Genomic DNA, 24,632 nt, shown 5'->3' with positions numbered 1-24,632 from the left:
AGTCGTTGAGGATCTGTCCCTGGGCTTCTGCATCAGGACCTTTCTCATGGAGAAAGCTTCCGGCGGCTGGAATCCAGTGATCGACCTCTCTCCCCTGAATTGTTTCGTTCGTCAGACATGGTTCAAGATGGAGACGGTGCGGACGGTACTGTCGGCCATCAGGGAGGGCAACTTCATGCTGACGGTTGATTTGATGGACGCGTACTTCCAGGTGTCAGTTCATCCATCGTCTTGTCGGTACCTTTGCTTTGTCCTCAACGGAGTGGTCTATCAATTCAAGGTTCTCTGTTTCGGACTGTCGACCGCTCCGCAGGTGTTCACGAGAGTGTTCACCCTCATTTCAGGTTGGGCCCATGCGCGGGGGATACATCTACTGAGGTATCTCAACGATTGGTTGATCCTGGCAAGCTCCCGCTTGCAGTTGCTGCAGGACAGAGATCGTCTCCTCGAGTTGTGTCACGAACTGGGCGTCATGATCAACTTCTGGAAGTCGGATCTTACCCCCAAACAGAGGACTCAGTATCTGGGCATGCTGATCGACACGGCAGCAAGCAGAGTCTTTCCTTCTCAAGCTTGGATCAGCACGTTTAGGAAGGTGGTGAGGCAGTTCCTGGCACAACAGGACCAGCCAGCTCAACAGTGGCAAGTCGTGATCGGACCCCTATCGTCCTTGGAGAAAATCGTTCCTGCACGGTTGGCTCCACCTTCGGTCTCTCCAGTGGAGACTGAGGGGCTTCTGGGATCAGTCTCGGGAGCCCCAGTCGGTTCTTGTCCCCATTTCTCAGGAGGTGAGGGACCAACTCGCCTGGTTGTTGGACAACAGGAACCTCTGCATAGGGATACCTCTGTCCTCCCGCCCTCTGGACATGCTTCGCTTTTCAGACACATCGAGGGAGGGCTGGGGTGCACACCTGGAGGAGTTGCTGACTTCAGGTGTGTGGGACCAACACGACAGACACCTTCACATCAACGTCCTGGAGATGAAGGCAGCGTTTTTAGGTCTTCAATGCTTCCAGGAACGTCTGATGGGACACTCAGTGGTGTTAATGAGTGACAACATGACCGTGGTGGCATATGTCAACAAGCAAGGGGGTCTGGTCTCCCACGCTCTCCACGAGTTGACACTGCAGGTGCACCAATGGGCAGTTGCCCACACTGTGGAGCTGTCGGCCAGGTACATTCCAGGCAAGAGGAATGTTCTGGCAAACATGCTCAGCCCTCAGGATCAGGTAGTGGGATCCGAGTGGTCCCTCCATCAGAGCGTGGCGGACAGGCTCTTCAACCTGTGGGGACGTCCAGTAGTGGACCTGTTCGCCACCCGGTACAACAGGAAGCTTCAGTCTTCTGCTCTGTCGTACCGGACCCGTGGGCAGCTGCAGAAGGCACCTTCCAACACTCGTGGGACAACCTCGAAGTGTATGCCTTTTCCCCGTTCTGTCTCCTTTGCCCAGTTCTCAGCTGAGTTTTGGTGTCGATGAACCTTTGTATGATCCTGGTGGCCCCCAAGCGTCCGGAAGCCACTTGGTATCCAGACCTGCTGGCTCTGCTCTCCGAGGTTCCAAGAAAGCTTCCCCTCTGGCACAACCTGCTTCGTCAACCCCACGTAGAATGGTACCACCAGGCCGTGGCCTCCGTCTCTTCTCGCCTGGAGGTTATCCACCATCTCTTGCGAGCGAGAGGCTTTTCTCATCAGGATGTGACAGAGATGGCAGGATACCTCAGGAAGTCCTCAGCAGTGGTTTACCAAGGTAAGTGGGCCGTCTTCTGTGGTTGGTGTCATAGACGGGGTTTCTCTCTGGTCGGAGCCACTCTTCAGCAGGTAGCAGATTTCCTCGTCTATCTTCGTCGGGAGAAGCTCTTATCAGTTTCAGCGGTAAAAGGATACAGGGCGGCCTTAGCCTTGGTCCTGAAGTTGAAAGGCATTGATATTTCATCCTCCCTGGAAATATCTTTGCTGATGAAGAGCTTTGAACGGTCTTGCCCACCCAGGGAACTCAGGCCCCCTGAGTGGGACGTGTCTCTCGTTTTGTGGAGCCTGACTTGTCCCCCTTACGAGCCACTGCGAGAAGTCACAGACAGGGATCTGACTCTCAAGACCGTCTTCCTGCTAGCCCTGGCATCGGCGAAGAGGATTAGTGAATTACAGGGACTTTCCTTTGCAGTTAAACACTCGAGGGGATGGGCATCGGTGACGCTCGAATTTGTCCCAGAATTTGTAGTGAAGACTCAAGACCCAGCGGTCCCTGACGCTCGGTTCGAGTCTTTCACAATCCCATCCCTGAGTGACTTCGTAGACAATGACCCTGTCGAGTTGTGGCTCTGTCCTGTACAGGCGCTACAGCGCTATCTGAAGAGAACACAGCACCTCAGGCCTGAGTGTCGTCGACTCTTCATTAGCACTGGGACCCCTAAGAAGGAGGTGTCCAAGAACATGATCTCTTTCTGGCTTTGTGAGGTTATCAAGAAAGCGTATGCAGTGGCTGGAGAGGACAAAACTAGCATCCTACGCTCCTGTGCTCACAAAATGAGAGGGATTGTGCCCTCTTTTAGCATTCAAGAAGAACCTGTCGGTTCAGCAGGTACTGAAGGTGGGGGTGTGGTCACGCCAGACCACATTCACCTCTTTTTACCTAAGGGACGTTACCCATCGGTCCTTGGATACCTTCTCCTTAGGACCAGTGGTGGCTGCTCAACAAGTTGTGTTACTTATCCAGCTCCTGTATAGGACAGAGTTGCGCCACGTCTGTCGTACATGCATGATTGGGCGTGAAAGGTGAGTGACTGGTTCTCTCTTCCCTCCTATCATCCAACTTTCACCCTCGGGCAGAAAGTTTAGGCCATACAAGCTGCACCAGACGTCAGACGCAGGTGAGTTTCATTACCTGAGTATCCTAATCTTTGTTGCCTTCCAGGTACACATTAGATGTAATGTCCCCTCTTTCCCCTGCAAGGCGGGGAAGGGGTTGCGGGCTAATTATCAAACCCATTCTTTATGTTGGTCCTTAGTCCCCAACATTTCCCAATCACCCCTTATGTGGGTGGGAAGGGTTCTCTCTGGCTTTCACCTCGCTGTGTGCTCGTTTACCTACCTTAAACTCATCACAGCAAGGACGGTCTAGTAGACTGGTCTGCGATACCACAGTTCTCACAACAGTGATCACGGTCCAGTGGCCATGTCCTCCTGGCTCTTACCCCAGGAGAACACAAGGTGTGGTTGAACTTCCAGTCATTCAGAGACCTACACTCAGATTCCTCCCACCAAATCTTGAGTCTCCATATAAGTAAAGGACCAAGGGTTTGTATTTGTGTAGGAACAAATCGCATTTTTTAGAAGTAAAATGCATTTTTCCTAACATACAAACCTGAGGTCCTTTACTCAGGTTACCCACCTCAGCCTTCCCACAATCTGCCCTAGACCAGAAAGTAAAGTGAATGCGTGAAGCTGGGAGGTTGATACTGTGGGCTTCCCACTGTTACCAACCACATGCCCAGCTGGTAGTAATACCAACACATTCCTTGTAAGTTTTTAGTGGCCAGTTCAGCTACACCAAAAGTATTCCCCATATGTAAAGGACCGCGGGTTTGTATGTTAGGAAAAATGCAATTTTAGAAGTGTATTCCCATTTCTGCCATCACCATGGAAGAAAATGGGAAACATGAGTTACATTGATTCACAGGCAAATACAAATCGTGGAAAATTCATTTTGCCTTTGTTAGTCGACCCTCATTCAGTTTGTATTTCTTGTAGGGGACTTGAAATGTTCCTGAGAGTCCACTTGTAGTGAGTGTGAGAAGTGGCCGTCTTCTCAGTGGGAAAAATATGAAAAAAGGCAGAGAAAGAACCCTACACCAGTTTCCAGAGAATCTCCCCCTTACATCACCCGCATCCCTTCTCCCTCTCCCACACTTTCCATCTATACTTTGTCTCCGTTACCCATCATGCCTGGTAGGAACCTTTTACCTCGTCTTTCTTCCCCTGTACCTAAGGAAGTTCCACAGGAAGTGTTGTTGGCAATCTGGCAGACCCTCAACAAAGGATTCCAGGACTAAAGAGGGATGGGTAGCACAATGGAACAGTTTCGGAAGAGTTGGAACAGGAACATAAATGGAGCGGACTCTCCATTTAGCCCTTAACAGCCCATGGGAGACCACGAACAGGCAGGGCCCAGTGGATTCCAACAGAAGAGACGGAGGTCTACCTCTGCAAAGTCAGACTCCTCTCTGGAACTGGCTTCAGGATGGAAGAAGCTCCGTTGGCCAGATTCATCCCCTGGGGTGAAAACTGTGTGGAGGAATGAACACCGTTCTGTAAACAAACCGGAACAGAAACAGGAAAAGCAGTAGAAGCGTCACCAGTCACCATACTCATCCGGGGACATCCACTCATGTTCCAGAAGCATGACGCTGCACAGTGCTCCCTTGAGGTATGAGCGACACAGAGAGAAGAGCCATCTCTCTTGTGAACCGTCCATGCAATGGTCTGTCACTCCCCGTCGTCAGTCGCCATACCTGTCTGGAGACACCGCCCCCTCACATTCCAGAAGCGTGATGCAGCACAGTCCTTCCTCTGAGTATGAACGGCACGGAGAGAAGAGTCATTCCTATTGTCACCATTCCAGACACCAGCCCCTCCATCGCTCATCGAGTTGGGACACCGATGGAAGTTTAAGTGGTCGACCCCCGGTATTCGCAATGTCATTTTTGTACATTGTTTAATTAAGTCAGCACATGCAGAGTTAAATCCTGAGCAGACATTTTAATTTCCTTAAAATTCTTTTGCTGGAGAAGGATGACAACACAATTCCATGGAGGTTTAACTCAGTTTTTGCTTTGCATTATTTGCAAGACAGTGAAGTTTCATTAGAGGGTTTTAAAGCTCTTAGTTAAGTTGTCACAGCAGGGAGATTTTCTCCAGAACGAAATATGAAGTGATCATCCTTTTTTCTCTATTCATTAAGTGGTTAGGAAATCCCAGTGTTGAGTTTAGCATGCATGAAAGGTATACATTAGTTTTGGATTGTTGGTTGTGGGCTTTTGGCTCTGGTGCAGGAGTCTTTAGTACTTTCCTTGTAAGGACCACTTGACAAATCTTGCTGCAGAGTCCTTCCACCTTGCTGTAGATCATCACCATCTAGTGGCACTACTTACCAGGAAGGAGCACACAACCAGTAAGAATGTTTTGAAGCTATTTTTCCTTTGTAAAAGTGTTTTTAGTTCACTTGCGCACAGATGTTTCTCTGGTTGCACTAACCCCTTATCCTTATTCAGTGTGGTAGTCAGCTAACTTTAACAGTAGGTAAGATCATCCTAAATAATGAAAATTTTTATAATAAAATTAATTATTTGGATACTTACCAACTGTTCAAGTTGAAAACCACCCATCTTAATGGGTGGTCAGGAAGAATGTGAACATTCCAATGCCACCTGGTGGGAAAAGGGTGATTATATACAGTCCATCTGGGTCTGCCAAGCATTATTCTTTTGTTTATTTGGAATGCCTGTGGCATTGACTGGTGCAAAGTTGTGAGCTAAATTCAACAGTAGGTAAGTGTCCAAATAATTCATTTTTTTATAAAGATTTTCATGCTTTCAGGGAATGTGGAAAAACTCTCATTTGAAGAAACCCTTAAAGGCTTGGAATGCATTTATATGAAGAAGTGGGGAGAAAAGTTTCCGGAAAACTTCAAGGAATCAATTTTGAAAATAAAAATGAGGGTTGATGATAGCCATGATGAAACTGCAGAAATGTAAGTACATCTGATAATCTGTATTGAGTTACTAGTCAAATACAGTAAAACCCCCGTATTCGCGGTCACGATTCGCGAACTCACCTATTCGCGGATTTCTCTGTGGAACGTATATACACATTATTCGCAGAAAATTCGCCCATTCAGGGTATTTTTCACTGAAAAATATTCACTAATTACTGTATTTTCATATAATTTTCATGACTAAATGCACTTTTTGTGATAAAAATATTAAAATGCTCAGGTATAAGCATTTTTAGAGATTTTTTTTGTGTTTGAATTATCAAAATAGGCAGTTCTAAGTGTTTTTAGAGGGGTTTTAAGTACTTGCGGATTTTAACTATTCGCGGTGGGGGGGTGTGCGGTACATATCCCCCACGAATACGGTGGGTTTACTGTAGTATTGTACAGAAGTACTAATGGTAATATATTAAGGGAAGGACTGGTAATTCAGTAATATTAACTAAAAATGTTTCGAAAATGATTAGGGATAGGGAAGGTTCATTTCTGTAAAAAAGGAAAATGGTAAACAATTTTTTATCAGTGTTATATGTCAATCAGTCTTCTTGGATGAAATGTTTGGATTCTGAGTGTTATTGAAGCTCTTCATAAATATTGTACAAAAATTCCTCTTGCAAAGCAAATTAACCCATTGACATTCTGATGATGACTATAATCAGCGTCCATTTTTCAACCTCTGAGATTAACATTTTTTTAATAAATTTACCAAAAATTGTAAAGTAAAATCGTACCAAATTTTGAATATTGCGTGCAAGGATGCATGTTGTTGCCATGAAGACTGATGTTTATTATGATTTATGGCAAATTTTTGATAAAGCAACATAAACTGTGCTTGCTTCTCAAGTATTTGTTACAGTTTTGATAGTGTGGCTGCTGTGAGTCCTCATGGTCCCCCCAGGGCTTCATAAGACAGACCAGCTGATTACAGAGAATTCTCTTATAGTTGGTCTTGGCCAGAGTAGTGCTTGTTGGCACAGTGATAGAATATAAAGGACTCAGGACAGGATGTCGCTATCTCCTGTCCTACAATGACCACCTTGGCTCTTTACGTCGCACTCGCACAGATGTGACAGCATATTTCAGCCATCTTCACTACACTCTGGTCTGTCCAGGAGTTCACTAGTCCCCAGGTTGTGCTCTGGAAATCGTGTTTGACTTTAATATGACTCCAGAATGGCAGAATTGTAAAAACTTGGAAATGTTTTGGTGAAAGTGATATGTAGAAATTTCTCATCCTTTAAAGTAGAGGATTTAGTGGCTGCATAGTCTGTCCAAGCAGAGATAGGTTTCTCACCAAAAATCTTAGGTCGTGGGAACAGGGTAATAAAACATCTAAGCCCAAAAAGAAGTTTAATCAGTTATCTAGATCCTTATTGAAATCAGAATGGATAATAAGAGACAGCCTACTCACTCCCAGAGCTTTGACTGGTAACAACTGAGACCAGGTTGTACAATAAAACCTCAAATCAGAATGTAGTCCGGACATCAATATCTGCCCCTGAGATTGATACTGATGACTCTTAGCGATACACCTCAATATGCATCCTTTCACCAGATGGAAAAATACCTCATTAATGAAAGGAAAACTGTTTGAGGTTGAGCATGTAGAACTTTGAGACAGAGTGGGCTTTCCCAATATTGAATGGCGCTTGGTCCCTCCTTCAGTAGGAATTCAGAAGCTATTAAAGGAGATGGTTATCCTGCCTAATAATATAGCAGTGAAAGCCAAATAGAAGCAGCCATATTAGTGAAAGTCATAGAAGCAACCTTTCTCCATGGAAAATATGGTACAACAACAATTTTACAGAACCAATAACCTCCCTGGGAAGCATCAGCTTTCTGTCTCTTCACTTAGAAGAAATTCAGAATTTTGTGATGACTGGGAAATGAGAGTTTATGGCAAAATTAAAGCCATTTGTCTCCACCATCCCAGTATCTGATGGTGCTATCCTTTACATTTGTCTTCCCTTGTTAGAGGAAAAAGCTCCCATTGGACATGGCTACCCAGCAATTTGGGACCCCTACGAGAAAAATCTCAGGACAGCCATGGCTGAATTTTATGCTAGGCTCCACCTAATTAAAGAGCTTCCGTTATCTTCAAGAACAATGTTCACTGCAGTAACCAAAACACTAATGTGGGCCAAACTGGGAGCACTCTATGTCTCCGGAGTGTCACATCAAGGCTTGAAAGGAAGCATTGGTGGGCTCCAACATTTTGCTCCCCAATGTAACCTCCCTACTGCTTTCTTCCCCTATCTGGTGGGACCCTTTTGGAAGACTGTTGTCTCACAACTCGCTGAATGAGCCTGACAACAGAATTGCACAATATAGTAGACCCCCTGTATTCATGGGGGGTTAGGGACCACAACCACCCACGAATACCTAAAATTCAAAAGTACTCAAGACCCACCTCTAAAAATTCTTATAACTGCCTATTTTAATAGTTCAAACACCAAATACAGTGCATCCTCGACTTATGGTGGGGGGTTCCAGTGTCGTGCTGTAAGTTGATCCAAAGAATGCATGTATTACATATACAATACAGAATTTAAAATGTAACAAAAAAGAACAGGGATGTCTATAAAAGAAGCTCAATTAGAATTGATAGTGAGAGGAATTCAAGATCCTGCTAAGAAACTTGCATATTCTTCAGTAGCAAAAACCAATAATGAAAAAAAAATACAAATAGATAGAAGTAACAAAATGCAGGAAAATAAATCTCAAGAAGAAAATAATGCTTTACAGAAAAAAAACTAAAATGGTAAAGAATCAAGAAACAGGCACAAAGGATATGGATAACATTTCATCAAATTCATTTGAAATGTTAATGCAAATAGGAGCACAAGACAACACTACTACGGAAGTAACGAAGGAAAGTTGTGAAGGACTGGAAATTAAAGATAAAAAGATACCTGAGGATAGAACTCCATCCAAAACAAAAAAACCAACTGTTATCGTGAAACATCTGTCAAGCCAAGGATGTAGGATATGAAGAAAGAACAAAAATAAAAGTAAGTTAAGAATATACCTTTATCTCCTAAAATAATAATAAAACTTATGAAGGCAGATATCCAAAAAACTGAAGAAGTGAAAGAGAACCATACCATAGATAACAATGATTATGTCAAGGGAGAAGAGATTACTCCACCTTCAGTAATTGGCAGAAGAACAAATGAAAAAAGAAATATACAGTACATGATAGTATGTGTGGATGTAATGATTGTTTCATTGAATTATGCAATAATAACAAAAGTATAATAAAAGATGGTTGAACAAACATAAGAAATTTTATGAAATACAGAAAAAAAAGTAACCATGGTTTTGAGTGCCCATGAAAAAGGTTGCATGTGCATTGAGCACTTAGTATATTATAAAGAAAAACAAATGAATGTCATGAGTAAATTATTAAAAAAATCCAAGTTGATAATACAAGAAAAGAAAGTAAAACTCGACCGATATAACATAATATTTTCAATAGCTATATTATACAATGGAACATAAATAGTTTGCAGACCAGATTACACCTAGGAGAAATACAAAGATTACTAAAAGAATATGAGCCAGCGATATTATGTTTACAACATGTCAACAAAACAATATCAGCAATAGGTAAATATATCTTAGCATCTACATCTAGAGAGGAAGAAGGAAATTTAGGTACTGCTATATATGTACATAACAAAGTATGTTACGACAAAGCACCTGTAAACTTTAAAGACCTGCAAGTATCAAGTATTAGAATTCGAATAAAAAATGATAATCATGTAATTTATATAATTTATACAACCAACCCAATAAAAGTTATGACATTGATAAACTTAAAGATTTACTTAACAGTACCAAGGAACGTACATTAATAGCAGGTGATTTTAATGCTCACAACCCAATATTGAACTGTAATTGTACAAACTCAAATAGAACAGGGAGTAAAAGTTCATGGATTTAAATGACATATACTGTACAGGCAGTCCCCGGTTATCGGCAGCCTCGGTTACTGGTGATCCGGTTTTATAGCGCTTGTCTAGCGATGACGATAACCAGATTTTCGTTGTTGATAACCGGTTATCGGCGCTGATTGCCTCTTATCGGCGGCGCTAACCAGTTATCAGTGCTATTATTGCTGATTTTCGGTTAGCGGTGATTTTCGGTTGTTGTCATGCCGTCGGGAACGGAACCCCGCCGATAATTGGGGACTGCCTGTATAAATGATGACAAAATTAGCACATATTTTTCAGAAACACATGGGACTTGTGATCATTTTCCAGTATTAATTTCTTTTATTAGAAAATAATCCTGCAAAACATGTCCCTCACTATAACATCCTTGGCAGTACACAATCCACACCAATAGAACACTTACACGCCGAAACCAAGATTCTCACCATCAGGCAACACTTAGACATGAGAGGCACACAATTCTTGGCATCGGTCATAAACAACACAAACAGCCCATGCTATTACCTTCATGACCACCCTCCAACACACAGGCAAATAGCGAATACACCACACAGACACTATACAGATATCTTGAATTCTATACCACCACCCACAAACAACACACAAAACAAAAAAAGCACATCCATACTCACCTCACCAGACAAGCACTTAATAACCTTCCCAACAACAAAATACTCGCACCCCCACCCAACATAAGCATAAGAAACACAGAAGATTGGAGAGAGTACACCTGACTCGACTTCGCTGTGGTCATCACCAATCACTAAACACCTACAAACACCGCATAGACAACACCCAAACAGACATATGTCCACTCTGCCAAGTTAGTCCCCACACAATTACACATCTCTTAGTAGATTGCCCTAACTTGGCAGCCCTTAGACAACAACACAAAATCCACACTACCACACAGTTATGGTCAGATCCAGTAAGCGTGGTGTCCTTCTTGCGCGGTGCAGGCTTCCTGGCATAACAGAGTCTGGGGAACCACAAACAACAACTATAAGATTTATAAAGCAGATTGGGAGCGATATGAAATGCACGCTAGAAAAATATCCCACAATTTGAATATTTAAAAGACCATTGAACTAATAAATTTCTTGTTGATTTCATTAAAAATGCTGCTGATAAAGCAATACCAAAATCAAAACCCCATCCAACAAACACAAAGTTCCATGGTGGTCCGATAAGCTAACAGAATTAATAAACATAAAACACCTCAGTAGGGAGATGATTAGATAATTTGAATAGAAAGTTCAGTAAAATAAATAAAACATAACTGATATTAGAAGGAACTTTACAAAAAAATGACTATATTATTACTATAAATTAATACATTAAAACCTCCATACAACAAAATATATGCAAAATTTAAAAAGAAGTAATTCAAGGCGCGTGATTTAAAATCTTTCGCAAACTAGGCCTATAACTATTTTTCCGCGAATATTTAAAAAAACTTTGTAGTCGACATATTTTACATCCACTCTGCATCCGATAGACAATTTTAGTCGATGTACGATACATCCAGTTGGCGTTTAAGGGTTAAAAGATAGGAAAAGAACACTTGATCCAAAAGCAATAATAAGTAATGTAACAAGAGAAAATTTAGCAAATGCAAGTAGTGATAAAAATTTAGATGAACACTTCTGCATAAAGAGAAAGAAATTAGAATTAATAACAATAAATTTTGAAACAAAAGAAGATATATATTATAATAGAAAATTTAATATGTCATAGTTGGAATATGCTCTCTTGAACAGCAATAAATCTGCTCCTGGAGGTGACAGTATTTGTTTTGAGATGATCTGCCACTTGGCACCTTTGGCAAAGTCATACTTATTAGAGTTTTATAATCATTTATGGCTTAAAAATTTATTTCCAGATGAATGGCGTAAAGATATAATAATTCTTGTCCCCAAACCTGGAAAGGATCCCTGTAATGTAAATAATTACAGACCAATTTCTTTAACAAGCTGCGTATGCAAATTGTTAGAGAAAATGGTAAATGCTTCACTAGCATGGCATATTCAAGAAATTAAAATTTTGACTCCACTCAGTTTGGGTCCCAGTGTAACAGATCTACATTAGATTCTCTCTCTAACGTAGAAGACTATAGTATACGTAGAGGTTTTGAACGACAACAGATTATTGTAGCTGTCCTTTTTGACGTTGAAAAAGCATACGATACTACTGTACATGGAGGTATGCTATGTTAAAAACTTTATAAAAGAACAACATCTGTGGACACTTACCTAAGGTTTATACAAAACTTTTTGACAAATCGCAGTTTTCAGGTGAGAATTGATGATGTTCTATCTAGAACATTTCCACTTGAAAATGGTGTTCCACAGGGACGTGTCCTTAGTGGCGCACTGTTTACTTTAGAAATAAATGATATCAGTAATAATCTACTTATTGGCATTAAAAGTAACCTGTATATGGATGATTTTGCTATATATTATTTAGCATCTTGAGTAAAACATGCAGAACAAACCATTAATAAAAGCACAGTAAAAACAGATGAATGGGCCTCATCTATAGGCTTTAAATTTTCCATAGATAAAACTCAAGCAATCATGTTTTATAAAAATAAAAAGTGGAAAAAAGGTGAAGAAATAGATTTAAAAATCAGAAACCACAGTATACCAATTGGCCAGACAGCAAAATTTTTGTGATTAGTATTCGATACTCACTTGAACTGGAAAGCCCACATAACTTGTAAAATCAAAACGTAAAAGAGCATTAAATCTAATTAAAAAACTCGAACACTACTTGGGGAGCCGATAGACATATGCTTACTGTACTGTTTAAAGCAACAGTTCTGTCTACCATTGATTATGGAAGCAAAGCATATGGCTCAGCATCAGAAGCAGCGCTGAAAATGTTAGACCCTGTTCACAATCAAGGCCTTAGAATATGCTCAGGAGCTTTTAGATCATCACCAAAATCATCTTTACAAGTTGAATGTGGTGAACTACCTCTCTCTTTCCATAGAGAGCTAGTGACAATGAAAAGTGCTCTAAGAATTCAGACAAGTGATTCTCGAACAAAAAAATGATTTGAATTAAGAGATGTATTTATAAATAACCATCCTCCACCTTTCCCAATTAGAGCTAGAAGATTGTTTGAGTCGCTGAATATAAATATATAAGTGCCTTTAATAGTAAAATCACCTCCTCCCTGGACAATGAATAAAATGAGAATTTCTACACACCTGATAAATATTTCTACACACCTGAAATGTTTATCAAAAAGTTACTCATATACACCAGAACACCATAGACAACATACAATAGAGCATATAAGCCGAAAAGGTCCACATTATGCAATATATACACATGGATCTAAATCAGAGCAGGGAGTGGGATATACTGCAGTGTCCCAAGAAAAAACTTACCAATTCTCTCTACCTAATAATGCTCCAGTTTTCACAGCAGAATTGTGTGCAATTGCATCAGCTATAAATATAATTAGAACATTGAATAATTTTGTGATTTTTAGTGACTCGAGAAGCACCATAGAAGCTATTCAGAGTTACGAATCAAAAAATAAACCGTACAACAAATTAAATTATTTCTTCTATAACTTATATAAAAATGGAAAAAATGTAGAAATATGTTGGATCCCTGCCCATGTAGGGATCAAAGGAAATGAAGAGGCAGCCAAAGAAGCAACCCACATGACAAGATCAAATGTGAATATCCCTGTTACTGATTATGTAAGACACATAAAGGTGGGTATCATAAATAAATGCCAATATATATGGAATGAAAAACCTGAAAATAATAAATTAAAAGAAATAAAACCTAATGCTGAAAAATGGAGTTTATCATATCAGAGAGAAAGATATGCACAACTAATTCTAACACGTCTCAGAATAGGCCATACTCGTTTGACGCACGGACACTTAATCAGCAGCTCACGTGGCCCGGCACCCGAGTGCTCAGAGTGCAAGGTGATGATAATAGTCAGACATGTTTTGTGTGAGTGTCCAAAATATAACCTGCAGCGACGGTCAATTTTTGGAAATAAATCAATGAATTAAATTTTGTCAGAATCTTTTACTTTTTCAGTCGTTCTGATTTTGTTGTTCATGACGAACTGTGGTTTAATTAATAAAAAATGAAAATAAGTACATAATAAAAGCACAAAAACCCTTATAGCATTTGTCAAATTTAAATAAAAATTTTTTTTTTTAAATATTACTTAACTTATTATGAATTTTAATATACCTTTTTAGTGTGGAAGCATGAGCAAGTGTATTTATTGTGTGTATGTGTTACAGTATGAGAACGTGCCTATGTGCAATTTTTAATTTCATTTTAATTTGTTCCATCATAGTACTGAATGACCTACTGGGCCCCAGTGTTTGTCCTCAAGCCTAGACCTGGTATTTTATTCTAATCCTTCTGGGCAGCCCTATGAGAGCTGAAAGTCAGCTCAGTGGTCTGGTTAAACTACTTTAATATGACTACTACAAGACTGGAACAAATGGGGGACAGTGTACCTTTTTCCTTCATTGTCCCAGATTTTGAAAGCTTTGAACACTGCTAGCTTTCAACGGAACCACTTACCTAGTAGCCCTGAATTAGCCAAACAGTAATTGGTTCCTTATTTCTTCCACAACAGGCAAAAGAATAGATTCCATTGCTGTCTGTTGTTCTATCCCAGACAGAAGGAGGTGAAGTCGTCTACACATCCTCCTTTCTGAGCCATGATCTTCACGTGGAATTTTAAATCTAGTCTACTGTGAAGATTATTTAACTAAGATTGCTAGGTACCTAGTGCAAAACTAGAGACTGCGTCTATCCAACATACCAGTCCGCATGGGAAACGTGGTTAGATTCCTCCCACATTGAGAGCCCAGTTGAAATCTGTTAAAACAGTTTTACACTTTATTATCTTTGGAGGTCAAGCACCTTGCTATTTCAGCAGTCATGACATATGAGGTAGCATTTCCAGAACCCATGCCTCATGGTTTTGGAATTTTTTGTAATATAGAAATTGTTAATTCCATTCAAGTCTTTCACACTGCAAAGGTCAGCTCCTGCAAGGTTTCCCATTACCTGGTCCCTGAATAAGGTTTTTAGACTCCTGTCATCTGCTCAATTCACATGCTGCAAAAGGCATCAGAAGCTCGGATTAGCGTACTGGTTTTTCTTAGACAAGGACATTTCACCACTCATACACCTAGTTATCATTTGTTGTTGTCTCCTGGCCAAGAATGAGGACTTTTTAAAGAGGAAAATCCCCTATTATAAAGGAACTCAATATTTCAAGTAATATATTATGCTTGGTTCAAGCACTAGGTTTACCTAGATGTCACGGCAAACATCCCAGATGGTCCTATTTTTCTTACACCTTAGCACAAACAAACCACTCTCTCTGCATGGGCTGAGAATTATTTTAGTGTCCATCATTAAAAATGCAGACCCTCACTCCTTCTCTAAGTCCCATAACATACAAAAGGTGGGTACATTTATAATTCTCTGGAAATGTTTCCATCAAAGAAGTCTTTGGGTATATGGAGCAGTTGCAGTATTAGGGACAGTGTTTGTAAACTGGTGAAGGCACAATAATCAGGCAGCCTGACCCTACTTAAACCTCACAGTCCGGGCTAAATATATATTAAGCACACCCCTAGACCAGGCTAAATTTAAGGTTGGTCAATTTTTAATAAAACTCATCAATGGAAAGAGGAAGGTATGCATATGCACACGGTATAAGAAAAAAATTTAAAAAATTTTGTAACTTCAAGGGGAAGTTGAAAGTGAATATTTCCAATCTTGTGTGTGGCCTCTCTTCCAAACGACAGTCGTAAAAATACGCTAATTTTATCAAGTTATGTGTTTTTCCTAAAATTTTCAAATTTAACTTTGTAAAATTATAATGACAGCTCACACAATATCATAACAGATGAGAACTAAAATCAGTGACAGATTATGAGTACATTTATTGTAAAATATATACGAGACATCATTGGATGGGAATTTTGGACAGCATTCCCCTAGGACATCTCAAGGCAAACTGATCTCTTTCGTGCACTGACTAGCTATTGGAGTTGGGGTAAAAGTTGCCATGAATCATTTATGGCCCATGGAAGTGATCAGAGCATTTTTCCCAAAAAATTCTTTCGAACTGTATGACGCAAAATCTTGAACATATACGTGTTACTCGGAATCCACCCCAAAGCTATAAGTTACCCATCCACAAGGGGTTACAGCAATTAGGTAAGTCACTGTAGAACCACAATGGATAATACATTTATAGGTTCGTGTATCTCATGACCATTATTACCAGACCCTAATGGGTATTGGGAAAAAAGAAAACAGTTAATAATCAGAGACTTTACCTTGAATAAATACCTTGAATAAAAAAAATTCTTGAAACACTATTGTCATGGGAGTGCTGGTCATGCCGAGATATTACTGGAGAAGGCACAATAATCCCACATCCAGACCTAATATAATTAGGTGTTACCTTCAAACCACAAGAATAATATATATACTGGTTCATGTGTTGTTCCCTCTTCTTTATTGCCAAACCCTATGGGTACATATCTGGAATAAAGAAAATGTTAATAACCTATGACTATACAGACAGTCCCTGGTTAATGGCAGGAGTTTCATTCCTGACTGAGCGCCGCTAACAGAAAATTGCCAATAATTACTGTAATAACTGGCATTTATGACGTAAGTGCCAATAAACCGCTTATTGGCACCGTTAACCACTTATCAGCACTGATGAACTGCTTACAGACGCTGATAAACCACTTACAGACACTGATAAACCACTTACCAATGCTGAAAATTGCTTACCGTCGCCGAAAATCTGGTTAATGATGTCGTAGACCAAGCGCTGTAAAACTGGAACACCGTTAACCGACGCCACCCATAAGCAAGGACTGCCTATACCTCCGACCAAAAGTTAATCTGGGTTTGTTTTGACATGATATATAAACCATCTGTCCTTTGCATTAGGAATTACTTATGGCGAACTGGACACGGCCATTAATCACCTTGAACAAGGTCGTTAGGCAGTAACTACTATCAGGTATTTATTAATACAAACCCACGATTTGTGATAGCCTTGCATAAGCCGTCGTTTCTCCAGCGTCTGTGTCTTGGGTTTGATGGCCAAGGGCATATTTAGAGGGGCATAACCGAGTGGTAATGCTTCTCTTCCAGTAGCCCTTTATTTAGATACTGAAGGCATTCCCCTGTACATTCAGAGATATTAGATTGGGACATAATATCTTCGCTCCCCTGCATTGATCGGGACATAAGAGTTTGCTCCCCTTCTCGGGCTCCCACCCTCCGTGTACAAGGGCATGACTACTTCCTTTCTATTTGTGCTGAGTGTTGTTTTCGCCGCCTGTGCTTAGAGTTGCGGGTGTTGTCGGTAAGTTCATCTTCCACAGCGCCCTCGGTGGCATCCCCTCCTTCCTTCTCTTTCCCTGTAGGTTCTTCCTTGTCTCTCCTTCGGTAGAGAGCTCTCTCTTTCGCCCTCATCACTTGCTCGTCAGGCGAAGACACGGGGATTGGGCACGGGTGGTCGGGCAACCTCATCTAAGGGGCCTCCTCTTGCTGCGTAGGGCAGTTCCCCACATAGCGAGAGGAGTCTCCCCTTACTAGTCATCTTTGCTTTTTCTTTCCGGTTGACAGTGAGCAGCGCAGGCACAGCAGTAGTTGGCTGGATATCTCAGGGGATATCTTGCATGAAGGAGTCCCGACGTTCATTTAGTGTTGCTTCGGGATCGACCACAGTACCTAGTTGGAATGGCATTGTTGCGCATCAGGATCGTTCCATCTCTGTTCCTTTCTGATGTGGATTAATCGCTGTCATTGCTGGCCTTCATGTATGCTGTGGCACTGCCTCTGGCATATTTGTGGTCCATCTGCTCCTGCTGTTTCCTGTGTTATGCTCCTGTTAACTCGATGACAGTCTCAGGGCAGCTCTTCCTGGTCTCTGGCAGCAGCCGTCCTGATCGTTCCTCCTGCTGCTGGTGACTTTCATGTGAAGTTCCTGGCCGTTGCTGTAGCTCCTGCCCTCTGAACCGCTTCCGTAGCTCCTACATCGGCTGTCCTGATTGTGCCTGCTGCTTCTCCTGGTGGTCGTGTCCTGGGCCACTTCTGTTGTGTTCCTGCCTAGCTGGCCTGGAGGTTATGATGTTTCGTGTCCACCATCCTGTAGAAGATGTCGGGGTGAAGGTGAAGGAAGTCGCCCTGTGGAAGTGACGTTCCTGGCTGTTGCGCTAGTTCCTGCCTTCTGAACCGCTCCCGTAGCTCCCATTGGCTGTCCTGATCGTGCCTGCTCCTTCTCCTTTTGTGGTCGTGTCCTGGGCCACTTTTATTGTGTTTCTGCCTATTTGCTCTGGAGGTTATGATGTTTCGTGTCCACCATCCTGTAAAAGGTGTTGGGGTGAAGGTGAAGGAAGTCGCCCTGTGGAAGTAGCTGCCGTCTTCTTCAACTTATCTTTGATTTCATCTTCTGCTGCCTCTTCCCTTCCTCTCCCGAGGTTCGAAGGGGTCCTGGGAACTGACAGACCTCCGTCAGCCGAAGGAGAGGAAGGCTGCTTCTTTCCCCTTGATGCCCTTAGACGTCTAGGGACTGGGTCTCTCATTGGGTTTTGTGTTTCAGGAGCCGCGGGTGCGCAGACCTTGGTTTGCGATCTTGTTCCCAGTCCTGGAGGTTCCGCCTCTAAGATGAGGGCTGCTTGGGCACTCGTTCGCGAGCCGCTCCGAGTGCTAGGGATTCTGTGGAATATCGAGTATCCTGATCTGGTCTGGAGAGTACTCTTCCCAGCCCAGTTCGGGAGCAGTGCGAGAGAAAGGGCCAAGGCACCCAGGTGTCTCAGCTCATCCTGCCAGCACTAAAAGCGCTCCCCAAGTGCTTACCAGTGCTCAGTTGGGTTCCCAGTCTGGTGTCTCAATCCTGTTGGTTCGAACACCAGAAGAAACGGGGAAGAGATTCCCTTCTGGAGTCCTGCGGGACTTCTAAGGGACTGACTCTCTTCTGGGAGACAAGTTTCTCTCATTGGCTGTTCCATTCACTTTCTCCTCTGGGTTTTCGTGTTTCAGGGGCTGCAAGAGTGTGGTCTCCTGCTTGAGAGGCCGCACCCTCTTTGCCAGTCTTAGAAGTCTGCGTCTAAGACTGGTTCTGTGCCTGGCTCTTTTCGATTTCTTAGGAAACCGAAAGCAGCCGCTCCTGATTTTTGGGAGTCTCATGTGTCACTCAAATTCTATGAATCATGAGTGATCTCCTGGCGAGAGGCACAGGACAAGAGAAAATGCTGAGACACCCAGGTGTCTTGATACCGAGACGCCAGGTGTCTCGATACTGCCCGCCAGCTGCTTCGGTTGCTTGGCCGGGTTTCATTCTTGTGTCTTGAACCTTAGGGTTCAAGCATGCAGGATAACAGACACAGAATTCCCCTTTGAACCTTCTACTCAAGGGGCCTCGGCCTGGAATGAGTTTAGAGTTTGGGAAACTGGCGCTATGTCACAGACGAGTTCCGCCCTGTCCAGTTCCGATCGTGTTCATGCAATCGGCTCGGCTCGGCTCACTCGGCTTGCTTGCCCCACCCAGCCCCTGGTTGCATTTGCAAGACTGGCTCAGCTCTACTCGGCTCTGCTTGCACCGCCTGCCTCTCAGTCCACCACATACCACCCAATCTGGATTGCGTTCGCGTGATCGGCTCTGTTTGGTGCGGCTCGGCTCGGCCCCGCTCAGTTTTTCTTAATCAGGTTCTCGGCTTAGTTCGAGTGAACTTTCTGCTCTTCCCAGGAAATCGCTTTGCAATGGCACAAGCACTCTTCTTTCCCCTTGTGGCAGCAATCTCCTTTGGTTAATTATCGCTCATGGTCCGCCTCTGCTGCTGGTCTTAATGGCAGGACTGGTAGGGGTACTCCTTCTCCTCACCTGTTCTCTTTTCTTCTCAGTTGTTCCGAGAGGCGCAAGACGGACAGAGAGAGCTCTGATGAATTTGTTTTCGGAGTTTGGCTGCCTGGCATGCTTTGGGTGTCAGTCCCCCGATTGTCTCGTAGTACAACCAGGTAGCTGGGGTTTTCTTGGGATTTGTCAAGGTCTCCCTCAAGGAGAGAGGTACAGGAGTTTCACACTTCGGAAGCAGCAAGGGTGTTCCTCTTCAAGTTGCGATCGCCCTCATTTTTTAGAGAACTTTGCGCCGATTCGTCAGCGCAAGGATCCCCGGGACAGGACTGCCATCTTGCAGAAGCTTCCCCATGGTGGAGAATGAAGGTCTGTTTCCATTCCTCTGTCCTTCTTTCCTCTTTGAAGCATGAGGAGAGAGTTAGGCTAATGCTTGATTGAAGGAACCTTCGAATATGCTTGCATATTCCCCCTCACATTGTGTGTCTACTTCCAGACTCACTGATCGAGGAATAGGCGCACACCTGTAAGACTTTGTCTTGAAGGTGTGTGACTGAGACAGTTAGTACCTTCTCATCAACTTCCTGAACTCAAGGCAGCCTTTTGGCCTTCCGAGAATTCATGATGAGTTTTGCGACACTCATTGGTTTCGTTGAACAACAAAACCACAGTACCTGTAGTGGCATTCGTCGACAAACGAGGTAATTGTTATTTCCTTCTATTTCATCTGTCGACATTTGCAGGTACTTGAGTGTTCTATAGCGCACTCGACAGCTCAGTTAGCCAGATGTGTACCCGGTAGGGATTTATTGGTAGGTGAGCTTGGCCTTATGTTTGAGTGATGAGGACGGAACTTGCTGTTCACTCTTTTCCTCACGAAGATTCACAAAGAGACTGCTCAACTGAGAGATCCTTACTGTCTCTCTGTTGCCTCCCTACACAACAAAGTCGGTAGTTTTTCTGTCTCCTTTGTACCAGACCCAGGAGCCGCTACAGTGAGGCATGTTGTCTTTTTGGGAAAAATCAATATCTACATTTTCCCCTCCATATTTGTGTTTCACTAGGGGTTCACAAGCATTGCTCGCCCCAAGTTACAGACAAATGCTGGAAGACTTCGCCTTTTGCCTGACCTGATAGTTCTGCTTCTGAGGCATCGAGAAGAGTATATATGGAAACATAAGTATAAGTGTATTTATTGTGCGGGTGTGTTCCAGTATGAAAGCGTATGCTTTTTTACAGCTTTTAATTTCATTTTCATTTTCGTTCATTCATCATTGGCGAGTGACCTATTGGGTCCCAGTGCTAGGCTTCTAGCCTAGACTTGTCATTTCATCCTAATCCTTCGGGGCAGCCCTATGAGAGCTGATAGTCAGCTCAGTGGTCTGGTTAAACTATTTTAATAATAGTAATAATAATCTCCTCGGGTCGGAGTCTCTCTTCAAGTCTGGACTTCCTCGTCTTCTCTGCCGAGGGTTGCTTCTCTCCCTTTCATTTGTGAAGAACATAGGCCCTTGTGACCTAGTTTTCTATCTGAAGTAGCCTTCTCCGCAGTCAAGATTTACCTATGGATGAGAAGCTTCTTCGGTCTTGCTGCCCCAGGGAACTGTTCCCTAGGTGGTATGTGACTCTCGTTTAGGGTTCCTGTCCCGTGCTCTGCACGCGCCTTTACGAGAGTCGTCAGATAGAGATGTGCCCTCTTAGGACCATCTCTCATCTTGTTCCTGCCTTGGTGTAGAAGATGGAAGAACAATTGAAGGGGATCAGCACCTTGACTACTTCTCGGATTTCGTAAGTGGACTCCAAATCCATCGGCATATGTTGTTGGGTTCGAGTCCTTCTTGTCTCCCTCCTCCTTGGACTTTGTGTCATTGATCCAGATCAGTTGTTACTTTGTCCTATTAGGGAGCTGTGGTACTTTCTAAAAAGGCTCGACATTCTTAACCTGGATGTTGTCAACGTTTTCGCTAGTACTATCTCTCCCAAGGAAGAAGTGTCGAAGGACACACCTTTCTCCTGGGTTCGTGAAGCGATCGAAGGAGGTACTCGGCAGCTGGCTACAACGATACAGGTACTTTCCACCTGAGAGCTCACAAAGTCAATGGCTTGGTCCATCCCTCGCATTCCGAAAGTTTCTATCAGTCTGGAAGCAAGATGTGGTCTCATAGACACACTCTTGTCTCCCTGTGGTCTTGCCCACAGGCCCTTAGAACCTTTTTTCCTTGGTCCTGTGTGGCTGCTCAACAAGTTGTGTTTTCTTACACGGCTCCTTCAAGAGGACTAGTAGCATCTCGCCTAAGGTGTTTGTTCTGGAAACGAGGAGGATACTGAGTGACAGACCTCTCTTCCTTCTCCTTCGGGGTGAGAATAGAACTCGAACCAATACTTGCTGGATCTGGCGTCTGATGCGGTAAGACTACACATTGAGCACTCATTCTATTTTTCTTCTAGAATGATAGAAGCAATTCCGCTCCATCCTCTAGCAAGGGGAGGAAGGAGAGACTGGCAATAAGAAAAACCCTATTTCGGGTTTTCTTTACTGCCTCCGACTCTAAGATTCTTCCAGCCTATTTCGTATGAGTTACGTTTCCTCACTCATTTGAAAAGGTCCAGTATCTTACATTTTATTTTGCAGTTCCTACACTCCGATCAGTATGTCAGAGGCACGGTACTCCTCCCCGCTCTTTTGACCAGGAGGAGTAGCCCAGGTGTGCAGAACCCCAGTCAGTTTAAGAGACTTACTCAGATTCCTCCCTCTAACCAGTGAGTCCTCCTAATGTAAAGGACCGATGGTTTGTATATCGTGTCAGAACAAATCACAATTTTTAAAAGTAAATTGTATTTTTCCTAACTATACAAACCTGAGGTCCTTTACATTACATTTTATGCCCGCCGCATGCCACCTCTCAATCTGAACCTGGTCCGATAGGCAAACTGGAATGTTTACATCCGGGCAGGCAGGTATTCCCGCCTACCTGATGGTAGTCACTGCCTAACCACCTTGTTCAAGAGTTTAACGGCCGTGTCTGGCTTTGCTGTAAGTAATTTCTAATGTAAAGGACCTCAGGTTTGTATAGTTAGGAAAAATATAATTTACTTTCAAAAATTGTGATTTTTGGGAATTATTTTTTAGGAGCTAAGCCATTTCGTCACCTGTCAATTTCTTTTGTAAGTTCCTTTAAGGATGAACAGTGGCTACGCTATCAAAAAACAGGGTTTGTCGTAGGAAAAACCTAATTGTACCTACTCAATATGCAAACCATCAGTCCTTTGCACTAGGAATTACTTTCAGTACAGCTGGAAAACACCCGTTTAGGTTTAAACAAGGTGATGGAGTACGTAGTTAACCACCGACTATGGATGGGAGTCACAGCCACCCAGTTGGTATACACTAACTTTGATTTTGGCGGCTGGCATGGAAGAACGTGTGCTCTTCTCCTCTCTCCCTGCCGTTTGACTTTTACATTTTAGCATATTGTTGATATTGCTGATATATGATTATAACTTGTTATAATACACTATATGCAATTACAACTCCTAGTTTTATTCTTGAGTTTACTCATTCAGTATTCTGATATAGTGGTCTGTACTGATATACGCAAACCCTACGACTTTTATTACCCAATGATGTGTCAAACTGGTTTTATCGTTGCCAAGGCAACGAGCTAAACTGGTATCGTGGAGTTACCTCCACGGACTGGTATATCCTTTTTCTGCTCTAGTTTCCTTGGACACTTGAGTAGAGGGAGCAACCGATGATTGATTCACTCATGAATCAGGAGCTTCAGGTGTGGGAGTCTCAAGCAGGATTCATATCACCAAGGGCACTCGGGTTTTCTCGAAATCCCGAGTTACCCTTAACAGTGTCGTGGAGTTACCTCCACGAATTGGTATATCCTTCTGCTCGAGTAACCGTGGACACTCAAGTAGAAGGAGCAACGATGATCGATTCACTCGTGACTCAGGAGCTCCAGGTGCACAATCTCGATTATGGCTCATATCACCACGGGTACTCGGGTTTTCGCAAAACCCGGAATTATCCTTACCAGTATCGTGGAGTTACCTCCTCGGACTGGTATAATCTTTCTTGTGCTCGGGTTTCTTTGGACACTCAGGTAGAAAATGCAACTGATGATTAATCCTTTCATGATTCAGGAGCTTTAGATGTGTGAGTCTGAGGCGAGACTTGCGTCACATCAAGTACTTGGGTTTCTTGGAAACTCGAAGCTACCCTTTATCAGTGTAGTGATAACTAGGAATTCTGAATAGTCTAAATGTTACTTAACATAGCAAAAGAGAGAAAGAGAGAGAAACCTTCCATTAATAGACATTGATAGTTAGAGAGAGATGGAGAGAGAGTTGGAAGAAACGAACAGAGAGAGAGAGAGAGAGAGAGAGAGAGAGAGAGAGAGAGAGAGAGAGAGAGAGAGAGAGAATAGCAAAACATTTGTGTTTTGGCTATATCATGATGACAAGGCCAAAACTCGGGTACACTTAGTCAAACAGGAAATCATAAAGGGATTTGTAAACCAGCGCTAGAAAAGCAAAACGTGTTGTGATTACAAAAGCCAAACTCGGGTACGTGTTATGACTGTGTCGTGGTTACGAAGCCATTATGACTACATTTATTGAGCTGGAAATCACAAGGAATTCGTAACAAAACCTATGGTGGCCTTAATTGGGTAAACAGCCACTAGAATTCATAACTTCCCGTGACGTGCAAGCACCTCCTTTGAAGGTGGTGCGATTTCCAAAAAATCCACCCAAAAAGGGACGTCTTTAGATAACTTCAACTAATTAGGCATCTACAAAGGCGGGACAGAAGTAAGATTCCCGTCTACAAGGGGCTGGAAATGGACTTCCAGAAATCCTTATCAAGTCCAGTTCTGAGGGGGAGCAGTAGAGAAGATAGCAGAGAGAAGAGAAAAGGCAAGGAAATAGAAGAAGAAAGAGTGAGGTCGTAGGCCTCACCAGTAGTGGGTTGATATAAGAAGAAAGGCTCACATTTGACTCACACTTT

General features: G+C 42.8%; 1 protein-coding gene across 8 annotated transcripts in view; it reads left to right on the top strand.

The window, feature by feature from the left end:
* LOC136833493 (uncharacterized) overlaps positions 1 to 24,632 on the top strand; it is a 437,570-nt gene that overhangs the window by 48,333 nt on the left and 364,605 nt on the right. For 3 of the 8 annotated variants that reach the window (XM_067095717.1, XM_067095715.1, XM_067095713.1), the window contains exon 2: positions 5,594 to 5,791. The gene's annotated coding sequence lies outside the window, so the exon portion shown is untranslated. The remainder of the gene's footprint in view (positions 1 to 5,593; positions 5,792 to 24,632) is intronic. The other 5 variants (XM_067095716.1, XM_067095709.1, XM_067095711.1 and 2 more) reach the window with 2 other exon arrangements.

The sequence above is a fragment of the Macrobrachium rosenbergii genome, chromosome 51 (assembly GCF_040412425.1).
Source record: "Macrobrachium rosenbergii isolate ZJJX-2024 chromosome 51, ASM4041242v1, whole genome shotgun sequence".
NCBI classification, from domain to species: Eukaryota; Metazoa; Arthropoda; class Malacostraca; order Decapoda; family Palaemonidae; genus Macrobrachium; species Macrobrachium rosenbergii.
The sequence above is the reverse complement of the archived record's forward strand: the minus strand, read 5'-3'. Positions and strand labels throughout refer to the sequence as shown.